We start from the raw sequence: 19,342 nt of genomic DNA, 5'->3' as shown, positions 1-19,342 counted from the left end.
GATTACGATACGATAATTTTATTGTCATTGTCCCATACAGAACAACGAAATAGAAAAACTCTACATTAAAAAACCAACAGGCCTGCTACCCCAGTCTTGTTAGCCCCCCTGGTTAGCTTTGTTAGACCCCCAAAAACTCTGATACCCCATAATTAAATACAATATACTCCCACAGAGACTACCTTACACTGTGTTTAAAAGCAAAATCGCATTTGGTTAGAAACTGTTTCTTAGGCGGCTAGTCCTAGTCTTTATAGCCCTGTACCTTCTTCGAGAAGGCAGATTGCAGCTATAGAGAAAGAAAACAAAAGGAAACTAAAAACAAAATGACGAATTTACTAACAGTCACAACTGCTTGTATCTAGAGAACTGAGCACCGTGATCCAAAGATGCACGAGGACTGTTCCATCCCCACCTCATGCAAAACCATCCCTCCATCGTCTCTAGAATGGCACGTGATGCAGCTGAACAGCAGAGGAAACTGCAGAAACCAGAAGCACCACTGTCCACAACCTGAAATGCGCCGTAGGCCAGAGCCTCTTTTTTAAAAAAGTAAATGGTTAAAGCATCTTTTAAACCAGGGATGAGGAACTTGTTGCTCTCCAGATGCTGTCAGGCCCCACTTTTAATTTTTAATTTATTAATATTGAGAACAAAGGACACAATTGTTTATTGAACAAAAACATTGGATAATTGGTTTTCACCTTCGGTTTTAAATTTTCATCTCTAAACAATGCGTTTGCAAATAAGCCCCTCGCTTTCATTGCTAGGTAATTCATGCTTTTTGTAACAAAGTTGACATGGACATCAGTTCTGAAGCTTTAATTCATCTTACAAAGACACCGGCGGAATTTTGATATTCCAGCCTACAGTTCACATGATAACAAATCTCTACATCCCCACAGGAACAATAAATGCTCTGCCATTCCATCCCCAAATCTATACCTTATTTTATTTTTTGGAATATATGGAATTTAACACTAATTTCAGCCAAGAGGTCCAGTCTTGTGCAAGACAAAAGACAGCATTCCTCATCTCTACTGAAAGTGACCAACTGTTTAGTATCAACAGAAATTATTGCTTCTTACTCAAGGTGCTGTCAAACTATATTAATCTCACTTAACAAGGCAAATTTAGCTAATCAGCATTACATCATAGTCAGCAGGAAAAGCTGTGCTCTTTCCTTTCTCCATAAACCCAATAAGTGAATAGTGACAGATAACTAGATGGGTTTTAAAAGCATTTTATTCCCATGAAAATGAATTTCGTCAATTACGTAGCATTGTATATTTTAGTAGCATATATATATGTATATATATATGTATATTTATATATACACATAGTGGATTGTTTTCGAGCTTAAAAGCTGTAATGTATTTAAAATTGCATTTAATACAATTAATTGTATTTAATTGCAATGTAATTGTTCACAGTTCTTAAAAAAGTTGATATAAATGGATCGGAAGTAATACCCCCCCCAAAAAAAAAAATACACAAGAAGGAAAGAACTATGTGTGAATACTGCCTTTCCTGTAGTTTTTTTCTTCTTTTAATCCTTAAAGTGTAAGGACCTTATAATGTACTCTTGCACAGACATCTGCTTGATAATTTTTCCAAACTGTTTTCCCCAAAACTCTGCTCCAGTTTTTCAAAGAACAAAAGACCTCTCCACAAGAAAATGCCACTTTATGTGACGCCTTTAACATCAATATACACCCAGGCTGACACATCAGCCTCACACGTCTAACACACTCTGATCAACCCAGGAAGACGAGCAAACCTGTACACATATTTCTATCCTTTTCTTTTGTCATTCCTAAAAGCTACAGTGGTGCCTCGCAAGACGAATGCCTTGCAAGACGAAAAACCCGCTAGACGAAAGGGTTTTCCGTTTTTCGATGCGCTTCGCAAGACGAATTTCCCTATGGGCTTGCTTCGCAAGACGAAAACGTCTTGCGAGTCTTGCGATTTTTTTCGCTCCCCCCTTTTTCTAAGCCGCTAAGCCGCTAACAGCCTTTTAGCCGCTAAGCCGCTAAGCCTTTAATAGCCGCTAATAGCGCTAATCTGCTAAGCCGCTAATAGGGTTGCTTCGCAAGACGAAAAAACCGCTAGACAAAGAGACTTCCGGAACGGATTATTTTCGTCTTGCGAGGCACCACTGTATTCACAAACTATCATGAAGATTCATAATTAAAACAGCTATCGCAGAACTGTAGGGATCCTGAGGGCCATCTAGTCTAACCCCCTGCAATGCAGGAACCTAAGCTAAAGTATCCATGACAGATGGCCACCCAACCTCTGCTTAAAAATCTCCAAAGAAGGATAGTCCACGACCTCCAGTGGGAGTCCGTTCCACTGTCAAACAGCTCTTACTGTCAGTATAACATCGTTAAGTATAATGTCTGGAAAAGTTCATCATTACAGTGGTACCTCGGGTTACAGACGCTTCAGGTTACAGACTCCGCTAACCCAGAAATAGTACCTCGGGTTAAGAACTTTGCTTCAGGATGAGAACAGAAATCGTGCTCTGGTGGCGCGGCAGCAGCAGGAGGCCCCATTAGCTAAAGTGGTGCTTCAGGTTAAGAACGGACCTCCAGAACGAGGTCCTGAAACTGTTCTTAACCTGAGGTACCACTTTAGCTAATGGGGCCTCCCGCTGCCGCCGCACGATTTCTATTTTCATCCTGAAGCAAAGTTCTTAACTTGAAGCACTATTTCTGGATTAGCGGTGTCTGTAAACTGAAGCGTCTGTAACCTGAAGTGTCTGTAACCCAAGGTACCACTGTATTATATTTACCTTCAAGCACTTACTGGTAACACTGCCTGGTTCCAAAAGACCAAGAAGAATGACATGAAGAGCCAGCCTCCTTGGAGTACAGAGTTCCACAATGCTGGTGCCACTGCTGAAAAGATTCTGTCCTAAGCAACTACCCAGTCAAAGGCGACTCTGGGGTTGCGGCGCATGGAAATGCTGTTTACCTTCCCGTCGCAATGGTACCTATTTATCTACTTGCATTGGCCAGCTTTCAAACTGCTAGGTTGGCAGGAGCTGGGACAGAGCAACCGTAGCTCACCCGTTGCGGGGATTCGAACCGCCAACCTTCTGATCGGTAAGCCCTAGGCTCAGTGGTTTAGACCACAGCACCACCCGCATCCCTTTGCTCTTAATATATGGGGGTACATTAATATAGAAACCTATTCCTACTTGCTTAGTAGTGCAGACTAGCACAAGCATGGCCAACGTAGCCAAGTTCCTTTCTTGGAGTACGCCATATTCATGGATGGTGAATAAGTGAATTGATTGGCCTAAGCACATATGGCAGTTTGGCACAGTGTGCTCCAGTGCTAACCACGACACTTGTGATGCCATGGAAAACTAGTGGTCTGTGATCAAATAATTCAGACAGTCTGCTTGTGTGAGTTTGGTAGACTCTGAGCAGGGAGAGACGGCACCCTGACAAATGCAAACATACATAGCAAACAATCTGCCCAGAACAAAAGCTGTTGCGAAAGATTCTGTTAAACACCACAATGACAGTGGTTTTCTTCTTCAACTTTTTAAAAAAAATCCTCCCCTTCTTTATTGTTTCTTCCACTAGGATGGAAAACAATGGCATTTTTCGTGTTTGTGTGTTTAAGTTCTAAATAAATAACATATAAATTATATGAAGAGATCTTAGTAACAATGCAATAAATCAAAAAAGGTAACTACAAATATAATGTCAAATGTACAATGCAATAAAAAAACCCACTTCTTTACATTGCAAATGAAGAATAAATTAAAACATTCTTGGGAGATTTTACGTTTCTAGAGCTACTTGGTCGCATCCTGAACTTCTTCACTGAGGCCACAACCCACTTAACTATGGAGCAGATCAATAACAACTCAAGATAATGTCAATAAGGAGAAATAGATGGCGTGGAAGTCTACATTTAGCTGAGCACAACCTCCTTATGTTGGTTTTAAGACGCGTTTTCTCAGGAAAGCAGGTAACTTGTGAAAGTTATTATAGTTCTCTGCACAGGAAAGTGGGAAATAACATCCTGGCCTTTCCTACCAACTGAAGACTTGATGGAATAAAACTATCATCGGTTTTATTATTCCCATTTACACCCTGCTTTTTGACCCTATCAGGGATCAAGGTAGCTGACATGGTTTTAGACAAAACTTGCAAAGATTACAAAACCACTTACTTAACAGCAGTAGCCAATTAAAAACTCCTACAACCAACAACACTCACTGTTCAAGGTTTGAAGACTCAAACCGGATGGCCAAAAGTTTGGAAGAACAAAACACTTCAAAAGGTGTTGTTGAACTCCAGCTCCCTCCAACCAATAGTCAGGGATTATGGGAGTCTAACAGCATCTGGCGGGATATTGAACTCCCTACGATAAAGGGAGTTCTACAAGTACAGCACCCAAAACTGAGAAGGACAAAAGGCATATAGCAGGCAGCCCAGCCTCGAATTTGGGAAGAATACAGAACAGGATCCCACCCAAACAGCTCAACAAACTTCATCTACATGGGTGGCAGGGGTGGGAAAGGCTCCTATGAGTAAAGAGTGGGATCAGGGCCGTCTTTAGCAGATGTGGCGCCAGAGTGCAAATATCTGCCCAGCGCTCCCAAATTACCACAGATAGTGGGTGTGTGAAGCTGTGCACTGCCAACCACTGGGGGGGGCGCGCAACTCTCCCCCATGCCGCTGCAGGAGAGCAATACAGTTGGTGGAGCGCAGCTGGCGGGTGTGCAGGGAAAGGGGAGGCCGCCAGCAAAGCTGCACAGCTCCCCCATTTGCTGGGGCGCCCCTGAGAGGCCGGCACCCTGGCGCGACGCACCACTAAGCCCTATGGGAAAGACGGCTCTGAGTGGGACCTAAATTTCATGACCCAGAGAGGTGGTGACTGCTAAAAATCAGACTGAAATTTCTGTGCATGCAAATGGCAACACAGATGCATGCAAGCACTATTAGACAGCAGGTGTGGCTTTTGCATTTCACTGTTAACAGTCCGTGTGTGTGTGTGTGTGTGTGTGTGTGTGTGTGTAAGTGGCAGTGTACTTAAAGCGCAAAGCTTGGATGGTGCCCCTTATTGACTGGCAGAAAGAGGTGAAAAGAAGGGGCCAATTGTATCTCCAATTGGACGGAGGTTCATAACTGAGGTGCCTGTACAGGGAAAAACCTGCTACACATCAGCATACAATAGGAAATCCCTATCATCACGTCAACAGTAGGGCCTCCTCCAAAAATCTAAAAACTCAGGCTAGGACATACCAGGAGAGTTGATCCATCAGGTATTTTGAGCCCTATTACACTGAGCTCTTCAGGTATTTGTGCACTCAAAACTGAAACTGGTGTTGCATGTGGCTTTACTTTACACCACAAGGTTGGTGTTGCATGTGGCTTTACTTTGAGATACCGTGCAGCAGCTGGGCTACAGCATTCTGTACTGGCTGAAGCTTCCGGGTCCTCTTTAAGGGCAGCCCCACATAGCCCCACTGCAGGGATCAAAATGCGACATTACCAGGGCATGAATTACAGACCAGGTTATCTTGGTCAAGGAACAGCCATAGCTGATGAACTAGACAGAACTAAAAATCAACATTCCCAGCCACTGAAACCATAGGGCTTCATGTGATAGCTTGGAACCCAGGACCATTCCCAAGGGATACATCTGGTCTTTCCGGTGTGAGCGCAACTCCCATCTTGTCAGGATTCGATTCCAGTGTAGAGGTCATTTAGAGCATGCTTTGCCAAGCAGGTACCCTCCAGAAGTTGTTGGACTACAGTTCCCATTAGTCCCAGCCAGCTATGTAGTCCTACAACATCTGCAGAGCACCAGGTTGGCAAAGATGATTTAGAGAAATAAGTAGATACTCCTTGAGACAACACTGCAGATGTTCTCATCTTCACGGCTGAAGCAGAGGAAAAAGTTAAGCAAGCATGCCGATGTTTCTTGCTAATGTACAAGTCTTCATCTTGACAGGTTATATAAGTTATACGCCTATCGTAATAGCGTTTTGAGGGTCTCATTCCTGGCAATGGGCAGGTTGGAATGTTACTGCTTTCCATTAAAATTTGCCACACCGCCTTATCCAAAAGGATACGACTGTAAAAGACAGCATGTGAACTGTTCTGGGTCCAAGCTGTCTGTCTCTGGGACCAGAGCAGCAGCCACCTTTTCAACCTCTATGCACATTAAAAACATACTCGGCTAGTTCCTGGGAGTTCCTGGCTGCAAAGCTCGCTGGCAGGGCCATTCCCCTACGATTACATCAGTAGGCTTTGAATTTAGCCAGGGAGCGGGGGTGGGAGAACCCAGTCATTACCTCAGAACGCTCTGATCTAGGAAAGAGCCTTCGAGATACAGCAGAGGCTAACAAGTTGGTCTGTCCACCAGAACTGAGGTGCAAACTAGACATGTGGGACAATCGCACATATCTTTCGCACACATGCCCCATGCAGAGGTGGGGGCCTAGATTCCACTGCTTTTCGGGGGTTTATGCCCAGCTCCTGTACAGGAAATGTGCTAGGCAGGTTCAAAAATTTCTGAAAGCAGCAGAGCACAATGAGGAAAGGTCAGTAAAGTGTCAAGTTCTGCACACTTGTCACACTTGTCCCCACAACACACACACTCCCCTTTGTGTGTGGATACATGCTTAAAGATACACGATTGTCCCACACCACACAACTAATCCCGCCCTTCAACTAACCTGAGACTCAGCTATACGGCTCAAATAAAATGTTTTGAGTGTGTTATAACTGCAGTGTACAATGTGGCACGAGATGGCGATGGTGAGCCTTATGGAAAATTCAATGTATTTTTTTAAAACGATTTTTTTTAAAAAGCATTTTCAGAACGGTTTTTATATGTTCCATCCTGGATGACCCTGCTCACGCAAAGGCATCTTGCTGCTCAAATAATGGTGGAAATTTATCTTGTATTAGGATAGCATACATATAAATGCCCTTTCTAGCAAATAGCCAATCGTATTTGGAGGGCAGTTTGTGAAATGCTAACCCTCTTCTCTACAATGAGCACAAAGAATGATAACTGTGATGTGGACACCTGCCCAGAAAAAGTTGCATTATTTCTCAGCCCCTTGAACAGCTGCCAGGTGCCAGCAGCTTCTAGTCATTTCTAACCTGAGGCATATTTGAACTCGTGACCTAGAGGTGAAAGGCTCTGTATATCCTATTACCAAGCCCTAGGCCACACTCTGTACCTCACCGGTACATAAAAACTGTTTTAAAACACCAAGCACCACACACAATAGTAAATTACATTCGGTCGTAAAGGAGTAGCAAAAAGCTGACTCACAGAAAGGGGCTAAACTCTTAACAATCATTTGAAATGTCCCAGTTGCCATTGCTTTTCCAGAAATGTTAAGTGTTGAAATGCTTCTTTGCATTGGCATTCTTCCATTCACCATTGTCTTCACTGACATACTTCTAGATGCCTCACAAATCTTATCATTTATGATGGTATAAGCAAAACAGGGCCATATCCAGGAGTTATTGGTGCCCTGAAATAATTGTGGAGCACAGTGCAACACCACCCTAAAAGTCTAACATTTGATGCACATACTGTGCGAGACTGGGAACTCGTAACTGCTGCCTCCTGCCTTATTTTTGCTGCATTAGCAGCACAAAAGAGACCTCTTTGGGGCACAAGCCTGGGCAGTTGTATGTCTAATAATAATAATTATAATAATTTATTATTTATACCCCACCCATCTGGCTGGGTTTCCCTAGCCACTCTGGGCGGCTTCCAAGAGAATATTAAAATACAATAACCTATTAAACATTAAAAGCTTCCCTAAACAGGGCTGCCTTCGGATGTCTTCTAAAAGTTTGGTATTTATTTTTCTCTTTGACATCTGGTGGGAGGGCGTTCCACAGGGCAGGGTGCCACTACCGAGAAGGCCATCTGCCTGGTTCCCTGTAACTTGGCTTCTTGCAGCGAGGGAACCGCCAGAAGGCCCTCGGCGCTGCACCTCATCTCTCTGCCTCTGTTCTTGTCATAGCATAGCATTTGGAAGCGGATGGGAAGCATGAAATGTCTTTATAGATGTAAGATTTTGTTTTTAAATGGGTGTTGGACCCATCCCCACCCATTCCCTTATAACTTGACAGCCCAGAAAACCTGTCTGCAGAAAGCTTTATGGTACCAGTTTGATTTTAGGTGAAGCCATTGGGCTGTTTCTTTCTAGACTAGAGAGAACATCCAGGGAATGTCCTCATGGCCACTGCAATAATTCCAGAGCTAATACAGAGTTGCATTAAAGACAGTAAACACCTCTAAAACACCTGCCTGGAAAAGGCTCATAGACAGAGGTTTCAGACTTTATGTTAAAGTACTACCCAACCCCCTCTCCTGTTGTTACATCTACAACGCCTGCCTCAATAAGACGGGTAGACATGGGGTTTTGAGGGTTAGGCATTGGTTTTAAATTAGTACTAGAGAGTGTGCACATCCAAAACATGTGGATATCTGGATATGGCCAGTCCTTAGACATTGTTTCCTTGGGGCAGGCTTCCTCAAACTCGGCCCTCCAGATGTTTTTGGCCTACAACTCCCATGATCCCTAGCTAGCAGGACCAGTGGTCAGGGATGATGGGAATTGTAGTCTCAAAACATCTGGAGGGCCGAGTTTGACGAAGCCTGCCTCGGGGGGTTAGACATTGGTTAACAATCTCTCTCAGTCTTTCACTTTCTGAAGGACAAATGAAGAGGAGGAGAAGAGTTTGGATTTGATATCCCGCTTTATCACTACCCGAAGGAGTCTCAAAGCGGCTAACATTCTCCTTTCCCTTCCTCCCCCACAACAAACACTCTGTGAGGTGAGAGGGGCTGAGAGACTTCAGAGAAGTGTGACTGGCCCAAGGTCACCCAGCAGCTGCAAGGGGAGGAGCGGGGACGCGAACCCGGTTCACCAGATTACGTGACTACCGCTCTTAACCACTACACCACACTGGCTCTCAGTGTCAGACAGAGGGAAGTTACTGTCCTCATGAGCTGCTGTTTTTAAGCGTTCTGAAGGCATTTGGCTGGGCACCACTACAGAGGGCTGAACTAGACCCAACAAGACCCAACAAGACCCTAGAGCCCATTTGAGAAAAAGGAGTTGCCAAAGGCCTCAAACTGGACTGAGATTCAGCCCCAAAGACCTAACAATTCATTTTAACCCAGTTTTCTGCTCCAGTAAAAACCCATTTCACATGAGGCAAAGTGGGAGTGCTAAAAGACTTGAGCCGAAGGCAAAGAGGATGGAGGCGGGGAGAGTCTGGTGCCCAACTTCTCCATTTTCTCTGTGAGCAAACTGAAAGTGTATCAAAGCCCCCCAGTGAAGGTGAAGGGGCTCCTGGTGGGACATAGAGCCCAGTGACATCTAGAAGCCTCTGCACAAGTGTGGTAGGTTCATTGTTGCCCAAGGATGGCTCTAGGTCGTTCAGGGCCATGATGGGCTTACACAAAGGATGAGAACGAGAGGTGTTCAGACAGTGAAGTTAATGTGTGGGTCTGGGGGAGGACTGCATGAAACCGACTCCTAGCACTGATGCACACGGTGGCTGCATAACCTGCTAACTTCATATCCAGCTGACATGAAGGTGCTCTATGGTCAAACTTTGGTTACAAGCTCACAGAGCTACGCCGAGTAAGGGGGGCCCTGGTCCAATCTGGGCTCTTCCTCGTGTGGAGAAGGGGGGGGGGCTCAGGCTTGGTGGGTCAATGCAGGCTTCCAGGCCTCTTGGCACTCTCCCCAGGCCCTACCCCTAACCAGCTGTGTTGCAATCCCTTCTCAAGTGCTTTTCTCCAGGAGGAATTTGTCCTTGATGCACAATTATACCTCCTGCTTGCCTTGATGGGGAATGGTAAAAGGCAAAATAGTCAAGGACCCCTGGATGGTTAAGTCCAGTCAAAGGCGACTATGGGGTTGCGGCGCTCATCTTGCTTTTCAGGCCGAGGAAGCCGCCGTTTGTCCACAGACAGCTTTCCGGGTCATGTGGCCAGCATGACATGGCGCAACAGGACACCGTGACAGAAGCAAGAGTGCACAGAAATGCCGTTTACCTCCCCACCACAGTGGTACCTATTTATCTACTTGCACTGGTGTGCTTTCAAACTGCTAGGTTGGCAGAAGCTGGGAGAGAGCAACGGGAGCTCACCCCATCATGGGGATTCGAACTACCAACCTTCTGATTAGCAAGCCCAAGAGGCTCAGTGGTTTAGACCACAGCGCCACCCACATCCCTGATGGGGAATGTGTAGGCACCCAAAATTCTGACCTGTATATGGCTGCAATGCAGCCTAGGGTGAAAAGGACAGCAGCCACATCCATTGCCCTGTTTATGTTTTGCCTCGGGGCCATGCCCACCACTGACATGTGCCCCCCAACCCCTCGGAAAGTTTCCCATCAGGAAATGCAGCCCTCGGGCTGAAAAGGGTTCCCTGCCCCTGATCTACAGGTATACTGATACACACTGGATAAATCTCTTTGCACTGATAAACAGACTGGCATGGGTGTTATCATACAGGGGCAGTTAGGTTGTATGATGCCTGATGCTGGCACATTTTGATACAAGCAATAAAGGCGTCGTAATAGAAGAAGAAGAGGAGTTTGGATTTGATATCCTGCTTTATTGCTACCCAAAGGAGTCTCAAAGCGGCTAACATTCTCCTTTCCCTTCCTCCCCCACAACAAACACTCTGTGAGGTGAGTGAGGCTGAGAGACTTCAGAGAAGTGTGACTGGCCCAAGGTCACCCAGCAGCTGCATGTAGAGGAGCGGGGAATCAAACCCAGTTCACCAGATTACGAGACTACCGCTCTTAACCACTACACCACACTGGCTCTCATACGACTGGCTCTCTAATACGATGATGATTCTCATGGAACAGTTATAAATCATGGATTCCATTTCTTTAGTACAACAGTAGGGGCAGAAATCTAACATTTTGACCAACAAAAAGTTCCATATGTGGTAGAGAGAATTAATACAAATTGCTCTAATCCCTCCTTGTTGTCGATGAGACTTCTTTGTCCAGAAAACAGAGGGCCATGTTTTAATGCTTTAAATAATGGTATAATATAGTATTTGTACATTTGCACTTGAAAACGGAACCTCCAAGTGCAAATTGTCTACTGAGTAAAACTTTTCATTAGCTACTGGGAGAATTTAGAGTAAATAAGGATTAATCCTCTCTTCCATATATGAAATCCACACAGAGAAACACATATATCCCTCTGGAGGAATAACAGGAAAAGTGCTGCTTTGTCCCATAGCAATAAGCTGCTCTCCCTAGACTGGGCTTCACAGTTAACCTCTGAATGGCCCTTCTGTGAATGTGTAATTGTTTTCCTGAGTGGTTAAGAACAGTAGTTGTTGTTTTTTAAAATCAAAGCTATTTTCATTGGGACACTTAAAAAGCAGATGTTTGTGACAATGTCTTTTTTTAAAAAAAGATGCAGAATATCTGAGGAGAATAAACAAAACTTCATTTTTAGGTTAAAACACACAGAGACACACTTCAAAACACGGGAAAACTTAAGATCCAGGCAGACGAAGGCGAATGAACATATTATGGAACAAGGTACAGTTTCTTTCAAGTATTCTATGCCAGCTGCTTGATGTACCATCTGTTGTTGCCTAAGCAGCTTCTTTCTGAGTGGCTTTGAAGCAGAACTTCTCTCACTGTTGGACACAATCAGGTCAGGTCAGCCGTCCAGCCCCCCCCCACTCCCTACCCCCACCCCCAAACCTGCAGCCTCTCACAGTTTCCCTCCATCTTGATCTTTCTTTCTGGACACCAGCTCCTAGGATGGAGCTGCCTCGGTCAAGGCACCCATTTCTCAAAGTAATAATCTAAATCTAAGGACGCTTGCTTGTGTGTTACGTAATGCAAAATCCAATATGGAAATCCTTTTTCGGAAGCATTGCAAGCTAGGGAGTCTAGTTTTCCAATGCGTTCATGGGATGGGGGTGGCGGCATTGGTTCGCTTTTATGTTTGCTTTATTAGTATATGTGCTGCCGAAGTGAGCACTTTATGTTTGCTTTACAGTGGTACCTCGGGTTACACACGCTTCAGGTTACAGACTCCACTAACCCAGAAATAGTGCTTCAGGTTAAGAACTTTGCTTCAGGATGAGAACAGAAATCGTGCTCCGGCAGCGCGGCAGCAGCAGGAGGCCCCATTAGCTAAAGTGGTGCTTCAGGTTAAGAACAGTTTTAGGTTAAGAATGGACCTCCGGAATGAATTAAGTACTTAACCCGAGGTACCACTGTATTAGGTATCTTGTGTTCTTGTTTTGTGTTTTTATGTTGTTAGCCGCCCTGTGACCTTCAGATATGAAGGGTGGTATACTAAATAAACAAATAAATCTGAATCCAGTTCACTTTTTGCAAAATAAAGCAAACTGGAAACTTTCATTCGTCTCGGATAGTGCTAATCCTGCTGCAAATTAGATGATAATAGCACCAGACCCGAACAGCACCACTGCTACTACTACTGCTACTAATTATTATTATTATTATTATTATTATTATTATTATTATTATTATTATTATTATTATTATTTATTATTATTATTAGTATTAAAACCCACCTATGTATAACAAAGCATGCAATTCAGCACTGGCATCAGTTTACGGCGAAATTACGGAGCCAAGTGCGCTAGCTGCAACCTTCCAGAATCGCGCGCACACAATAAGGACTCACACACACTGTGACAGCACATTCAGCTTGTTGCATAACATTAACCCCAGCTCACTTCTCTCAGCTTCTGTGGGGCTGACATCACCTCTCAGCTCTAAGCAGTCTTCTCACCATTATACAGCCAAGTCCCCTTTTCATTGGCTTTCCCCTGGAGGCCGCATGGGGCAGAACACAATGGACGTCCCCAGCTTCACACACAGGCTCCCCCAGCCAGCGAGGAACATCACACTGGACTGATTTATTTTCAGCACTGTTCCTCCTCTCTGCATCTGTGCAGCGAAACACACATCACTGGGAGCCACTTTCATGATTTTGTTGCGATCAGGATTAGCTGGATTAGGAGTTGATTCATAAGGGACCCCCTGTGGCTGTGAGGAAGTTTCATCACAAGGTCAGAGTGGTGTGAACTATATTCTGTCAACACCACCAACTTCTCATAGCCAAGTACACACACACAAAAGGGGGACAAAAGAAGAAAGTTGCAGATCTAAAATATGTGAATGAAACAGTTGACAGCAACAAAGAGATTTACAGAGAATTTCCCAACAGATGTTAGATATGTGTGCAGTCAGCACTGATTTCCTTTCATAATAATAATTTTTAAAATGCACACACACACACACACACACACACACACACACACACAACAAGACCCCTGCATTAGTCATTTTTAATTTAGAAAGAATTTAGTGGTTTAGGAGGTGGGAGGAACCTGGGGAATAAATACACGCAAAACCACAGAGGAACTTTCTGGCACTTCTTCTAAAAACTGGTCATGCAGCTTGAAGATTGTTGCGCTGCTGAGATTTTATTGCATATAACGCTGTCACCTTCAAGACTGTATAATTCCAAGCCCCTTATGTGCAATAACTACCACAGACCTCTTTTAAAGAGAGAGAGAGAGAGAGAGAGAGAGAGAGAGAGAGAGAAAGTGATGGTTGGAATGCGAGAGCCAGAGGAGGAAGATAAACATTGGAGCTGTGTTTAAATCTACAGTTATGAAATTCACTTCCCTCTGCTCCCCCCCCCCCTACTCTCCCGCCCCCAATTCCACCTCATGCACAATCAGACCAGTAACATACTTGGAAACTGTATGCAGAAAGGCAAAAAAGCCCCTATTTTTAAAAATAGAGAGAAGACACACACACACACACACACACACACACACACACACACGAGAGAGAGCAACCTCCACTTGCACAGAACTGGACTGTTCAATCAAAGCCTTATCTGTTATATTTCTGCCTGTCTTTCTCCTCTGTTTAGCACATTCACCAACAAGAGAAAAGGAGGCAAGCAATGGAGGCTTTGACCTGCAGCTGTAACACAATACTTTCACACAGCCCTGTCGACCCCTGACATAAATTTTACACCGCAGCTGGCATTTACACACTTAGCATTACCATATGTATAGCCTACTCTGTGCTAATTATGCTAATCACCTGTCTAACTCTCCACTGCGAGAAAATGGTTGTATTTAGCAGTCCACTGCCTACAAATGCAGCTTACTGTGTGGCTGAAATGTACATTCAGACAGCCCTGAACGGCAAGATTTTTCCACGTTGCTGGCTTCATTCAGGGCACAGAAAAATTTATTCAAGTCAACTGGTTTCGGTCTGCAACAAAAAAGTTACGAGAGAAAAGTGAGTGCGCTCCTGCCCTAACATTCTAAGTCTGCTTGCAAGCAAAATGATAAATCAATTGGTGTGGGAAACAAAACGGGAGAGAGATTTCTTTTGCAAGCCATGTGAAACTGTAGCCTATTTAAGAAAGAAAGAGAAAGAAAGAAAGAAAGAAAGAGAAAAAAAAGGTCATCCTAGTTTCCCAAATCTCTAGAAGAAAGCTGTTAATAGATATTTAAGCCAGATCACAATTCTCTTAAATTGATACTTCTTATAGGCTTCCCAGTGCAGGTACCAAAAGTGTGTGATTTTTGTTTTGTTTTCAAACCTCCTTATGCATGTTACTAACTGACACCACAGTATCATTTCTCATTATTTACTTTCCTGGAGCGCACCAATGTGCAACCATAAAGAGCCTTTTGTCCAAGTGTAAACTAGAAATAACTTCCCAAGAAGATAATTGACTAAAGCTGCTACAAAAGTGAATCAAAACAGAATCAAATCTGAAAATAAGTGAAATTGGAATAAGGTGCAATTCAACAACAACACAAAGCAAAAATGGACATTCACAAACCAGTGTTCTTCCTCCTCACAAAACAAAGCAAGGTAGTTAAGCTTCCTAGCAGAAAGTGAAATAGAAAATTGGGGTGATGTTTTTGAGTCATGTTAACAGAGACAGAAAGGGAAAAGAAGGCCAACATTATTTCCTTTTCAACTCTGTATTTTTCCTTCAAATAAGTCTCCCTCAACCATAGCTGGCACTTGGCTTCTTTTCCTGCAGGTATTTAATATAATTAATCATATACAAATATGTTCTAACAAACCCGTTCATGTTCCCACCCACCAAAGGAAGCTCAGATATAACTAGAGATTTCCCAACAGATAACCCAAAACTAATTCTAAGAATGATTTCACACTTGGCTGTTTTCCCCAGACAAGCATAATGATGCATTTGCTTACTTTCAGCAGCCAATCTCATTCACATGAGAGAGATGCTCTATTACAAGCACCCCATAATGCTCCTAAGAGTCTTGTGCCTTTGAAAAGTGCTCAGAAACTTCAAAACTTAAAATGGTCCAGAGAACAGATGCTAGACCAGGGGTTAGCGCACTATATTTTGAAAATAATAATAATAAACGAACAAATTCCTATGCCCCACAAATAACCCAGAGATGCATTTTAAATAAAAGGACACATTCTACTCATGTAAAAACACGCTGATTCCCAGACCATCCGCGGGCCAGATTTAGAAGGTGATTGGGCCGGATCCGGGCCCCCAGGCCTTAGTTTGCCTACCCATTAGCTAAACTCTATAGAGCAGGGATGTCCAACCAGTAGATCATGATCTACTGGTAGATCCCTTGCTGATCCTGGTAGATCAGGGGATCCTTATCGTGTAAAGGGGAAAAGCTAAAAAGCGGTGCAATCCTTTCCCCCCCAAAAACCTCAACAACTCTAGGCAATCCACCCACCCCATGCACGCTCCGCCTTCCTCCAATGACAATGGGTAGATCACTGCCAGTTTTTTTTACACTGGGAGTAGATCACAGTCTCTTGGGAGTTGGACATAGAGCATTGGGAACCACCACCAGATTGTGGCCTGATCCCAGGTGGGTTGCAACAGCAACACTTAGCACCAAACAAATCTCTGGTGAATAAATAACAATAAAAAGGACTCCACAAAGGCATGTTTAGGTTAAGGAGCTCATCCCTGGTCTGGAAAGCTTGAAGGTTACTACCCTAGACTGGGATGAGGCATGTGAAGCATATTGCTCCAGTGCGGCATCATCTACCCTGTTTGCCAAGTTGCCCAATTCAAAGGCAGCCTTTGACTTTCCAGGCCCAAAACCAGGGTAGCAAGTGTGATGCTTTGTATTTAACATCTTAAATAAAGAAAAAATTAAAAAATGTTTTGGTTCTGGCAATTTTTCAATTTGTCTGCTGCTTCGTAAGGAGTTGCCTCCTAAAAAGCAGGGTGTTGATTTTTTTAATAAACAAAAATTAGTAAGTGTCGTTGGGCTACAACGCCTATTGTCTCTGACCATTGACAATGCCTGGAAGGAGATGCTGAGGCAGAACTGGTTCTCCAGGTGAGGCACAGCTGCTACATTTGCTTCCCAGCACGTGGGTCACTATTGCTGACTGGGAGGAAGAGGGGTGAGGCAGCTTGGGGATTTGCATGGTGCAAACACACCAGCAGGAACTCTTGACTGGCTCCACCGATGTGCTTGCACAGCACCACCCACCCTGCTGCCTCTCCCTTCCTATTCCTGGTAAGCTAGACAGTAACTGGTCATGTTGTGCGGATGCCTGATGATCGTCTTCCAAAGGAACTACTCTATTCCGAACTTAAAAATGGAAAGCGTAATGCTGGTGGTCAACAAGAGAGGTTTAAAGACTGTCTCAAGGCAAATCTAAAAAAAATGGAGTATAAACACTGACAACTGGGAAACACTGGCCTGCTAGCACTCCAGTTGGAGAACAGCCTTTACCAAAGGTGTCATGGGCATTGAAGACACTCAAACTCAGGACGCAAGGGAGAAACGTGCTAAGAGGAAGGCACGCTTGGCAAATCCACACTGTGATCAACTCCTGCCCGGAAACCAATGTCCCCACTGTGGAAGGACGTGTGGATCCAGAACTGGACTCATTGTTAAAACAGTGTTTATGGAAGACAATCTTACTCAGCTATGAGTGATCGCTGAAGAAGAGGAAGAAGACAGTGAGCCACTTGCCAGGAAGCTAGTGTGGTGTCCCTGCCCCACCCAGCAAGCCACTTTTTCTGTTCATCATCATCATCATCATCATCATCCTCATCATTTTTAATTTGTATACCGTCTTTCTATCTTACAATACTCAAGGCGGTATACAAGCTGAAGAAACAAAAAATGTACATCTTATAACAATCTAATGCAATACAAAAATGTGATCATAAAACAAAACTTTAAAATAAGCAACCGACATAAAAAAGTAACATTCAACAATCATTAGAATAGTATAAAATAATAATATCAACATATAAGAGTTAAACAGAAATCCACTCAACAGTTACAATAAATGATTTCTAATCTATAATCAATAAAACAACGGCAAGCCACAGTACATAAAACAATACAATACAAATTGAGAAGCAGAGACTAGAGGGCGGAGCAAGGCAGGTGGAAGAAGGCCTTGCCTGACAAAGTCTCTCATCTCAAGGGCACAACCTTGGCTTTTCTTGCCCTACGTGGCATGGGACTGTGATAGCTTCAGAGCCAGTTCTTTTATTTGTGCAGGGAATGGAACAGATAAGAAACTGTGGCAGCCTCTCTCGCTGCCCTGCTTGGAAAAACTGCATTGGAAATTAAGCTTTCAGCAGAGGGGTCTTTATGGGGGTGCTTCCAGAAGGCTGGAGACACTCCCCCTTGTTCAGTGGATTTGGAGGTGCCTGCTTATTGCTTTCCTTCAAACTTTTGCCCACCTTGGAAGCGGTAAGTCTTCCTTGCACCTTTTAGGCACAAATATCTTAATTAATTCCAGATGGTGCGAGTAATCCATCCAAAGTTTCTCATTCTGTGCATGAGAAATCCCATGACTCTAACTGTCCCCAAATCCCCAGCCTTTGGGCTATCGCCTAGTAAAAAAGGTACAGTAGTGCCCCGCAAGACGAACGCCTCGCAAGACAAAAAACTCGCTAGACGAAAGGTTTTTTCGTCCGCGATTTGCCTCGCAAGACGAATTCCCCTATGGGCTTGCTTCGCAAAACGAAGCTTGCCCCGGGGACAGCGGGTCTTCTCTTTTGAAGCAAGGGGCTGCGGGGAGATAGCGATCTCCCTGCAGCCCCTTGCTGCAAAAGACGTCCGGGGGAAGCGGGGAAGCGAAGCGCTTCGCTTCCCCGCTTCCCCCGGACCTCTTCTGAAGCAAGGGGATGGGGGGAGATAGCGATCTCCCTGCAGCCCCTTGCTTCAGAAGAGGTCCGGGGGAAGCGGGAAGCGAAGCGCTTCGCTTCCCCGCTTCCCCCTGACGTCTTTTGCAGCTGTTCCGAAGTGGGGCGGGGGGGCGGGGTCACCTGCCCCAGCCGCCCCACTTCGGAAAGCTGTTCCAGGGACAGCTCCATAGGAACCTCCATAGGCGCCCGTCACCTCTCCAGCCAGGAGAGCGCGCGCGGGGCTAAACCAGCCCCCCGCGACCCTCTCCCAGCTGGAGAAGTGACGCGCGCCTATGGCAGGAGCCTCCATAGGCGCCCGTCACCTCTCCAGCCGGGAGAGCGCGCGCGGGGCTAAACCAGCCCCCCGCGACCCTCTCCCAGCTGGAGAAGTGACGCGCGCCTATGGCAGGAGCCTCCATAGGCGCCCGTCACCTCTCCAGCCAGGAGAGCGCGCGCGGGGCTAAACCAGCCCCCCGCGACCCTCTCCCAGCTGGAGTTGTGACGCGCGCATATGGCAGGAACCTCCATAGGCGCCCGTCACCTCTCCAGCCGGGAGAGCGCGCGCGGGGCTAAAGAAACCATAGCCCCGCGACCCTCTCCCAGCTGGAGAAGTGACGCGTGACTATGGCAGCAGCCTCTGAAGGATGCACCGAAGCCTGGCGTGGGGGGGGGGCGGAGAGACCTTCTCCCCGCGCCAGCCTTCGGATGGCTGTCCTGAAGACTTGGGGTGGGAGAAGGGTTTTCCTTCCCACCGCCAACATTCAGAATGCTGTTCTGAATGTTGGCGGTGGGGAGGAAAAACCCTCCTCCCACGCAAGCCCCGGGAACAGAGGGAAAGCGCTGCGCGCCTTCCCCTCTGTTCCCGTACCTGTGCTGAAGGCTTGCGGTGGGGAGAAAAGCCCTTCTCCGCACCGCCAGCCTGGCAAGCGGTTTCCCTAGGAACGCATTAATTGATTTTCAATGCATTCCTATGGGAAACCGTGCTTCGCAAGACGAAAAATTCGCTAGACGACAAAAATTGCGGAACGAATTAATTTCGTCTTGCGGGGCACCACTGTAAAGGTAAAGGACCCCTGACAGTTAAGTCCAGTCACAGTCGA

The 19,342-nt window shown here is 45.2% G+C and overlaps 1 protein-coding gene across 2 annotated transcripts in view; it reads right to left on the bottom strand.

Annotated features, from left to right (window-relative positions):
* Positions 1-19,342, bottom strand: part of PTCH1 (patched 1) — a 112,867-nt gene that overhangs the window by 59,426 nt on the left and 34,099 nt on the right. The window lies entirely within an intron of this gene.

Source organism: Podarcis liolepis, assembly GCF_965112155.1.
Source record: "Podarcis liolepis genome assembly, chromosome: 11".
In the NCBI taxonomy this organism is placed as follows: domain Eukaryota; kingdom Metazoa; phylum Chordata; class Lepidosauria; order Squamata; family Lacertidae; genus Podarcis; species Podarcis liolepis.
Note: the sequence above shows the minus strand (reverse complement) of the source record. Positions and strands in the feature narration are given on the sequence as shown.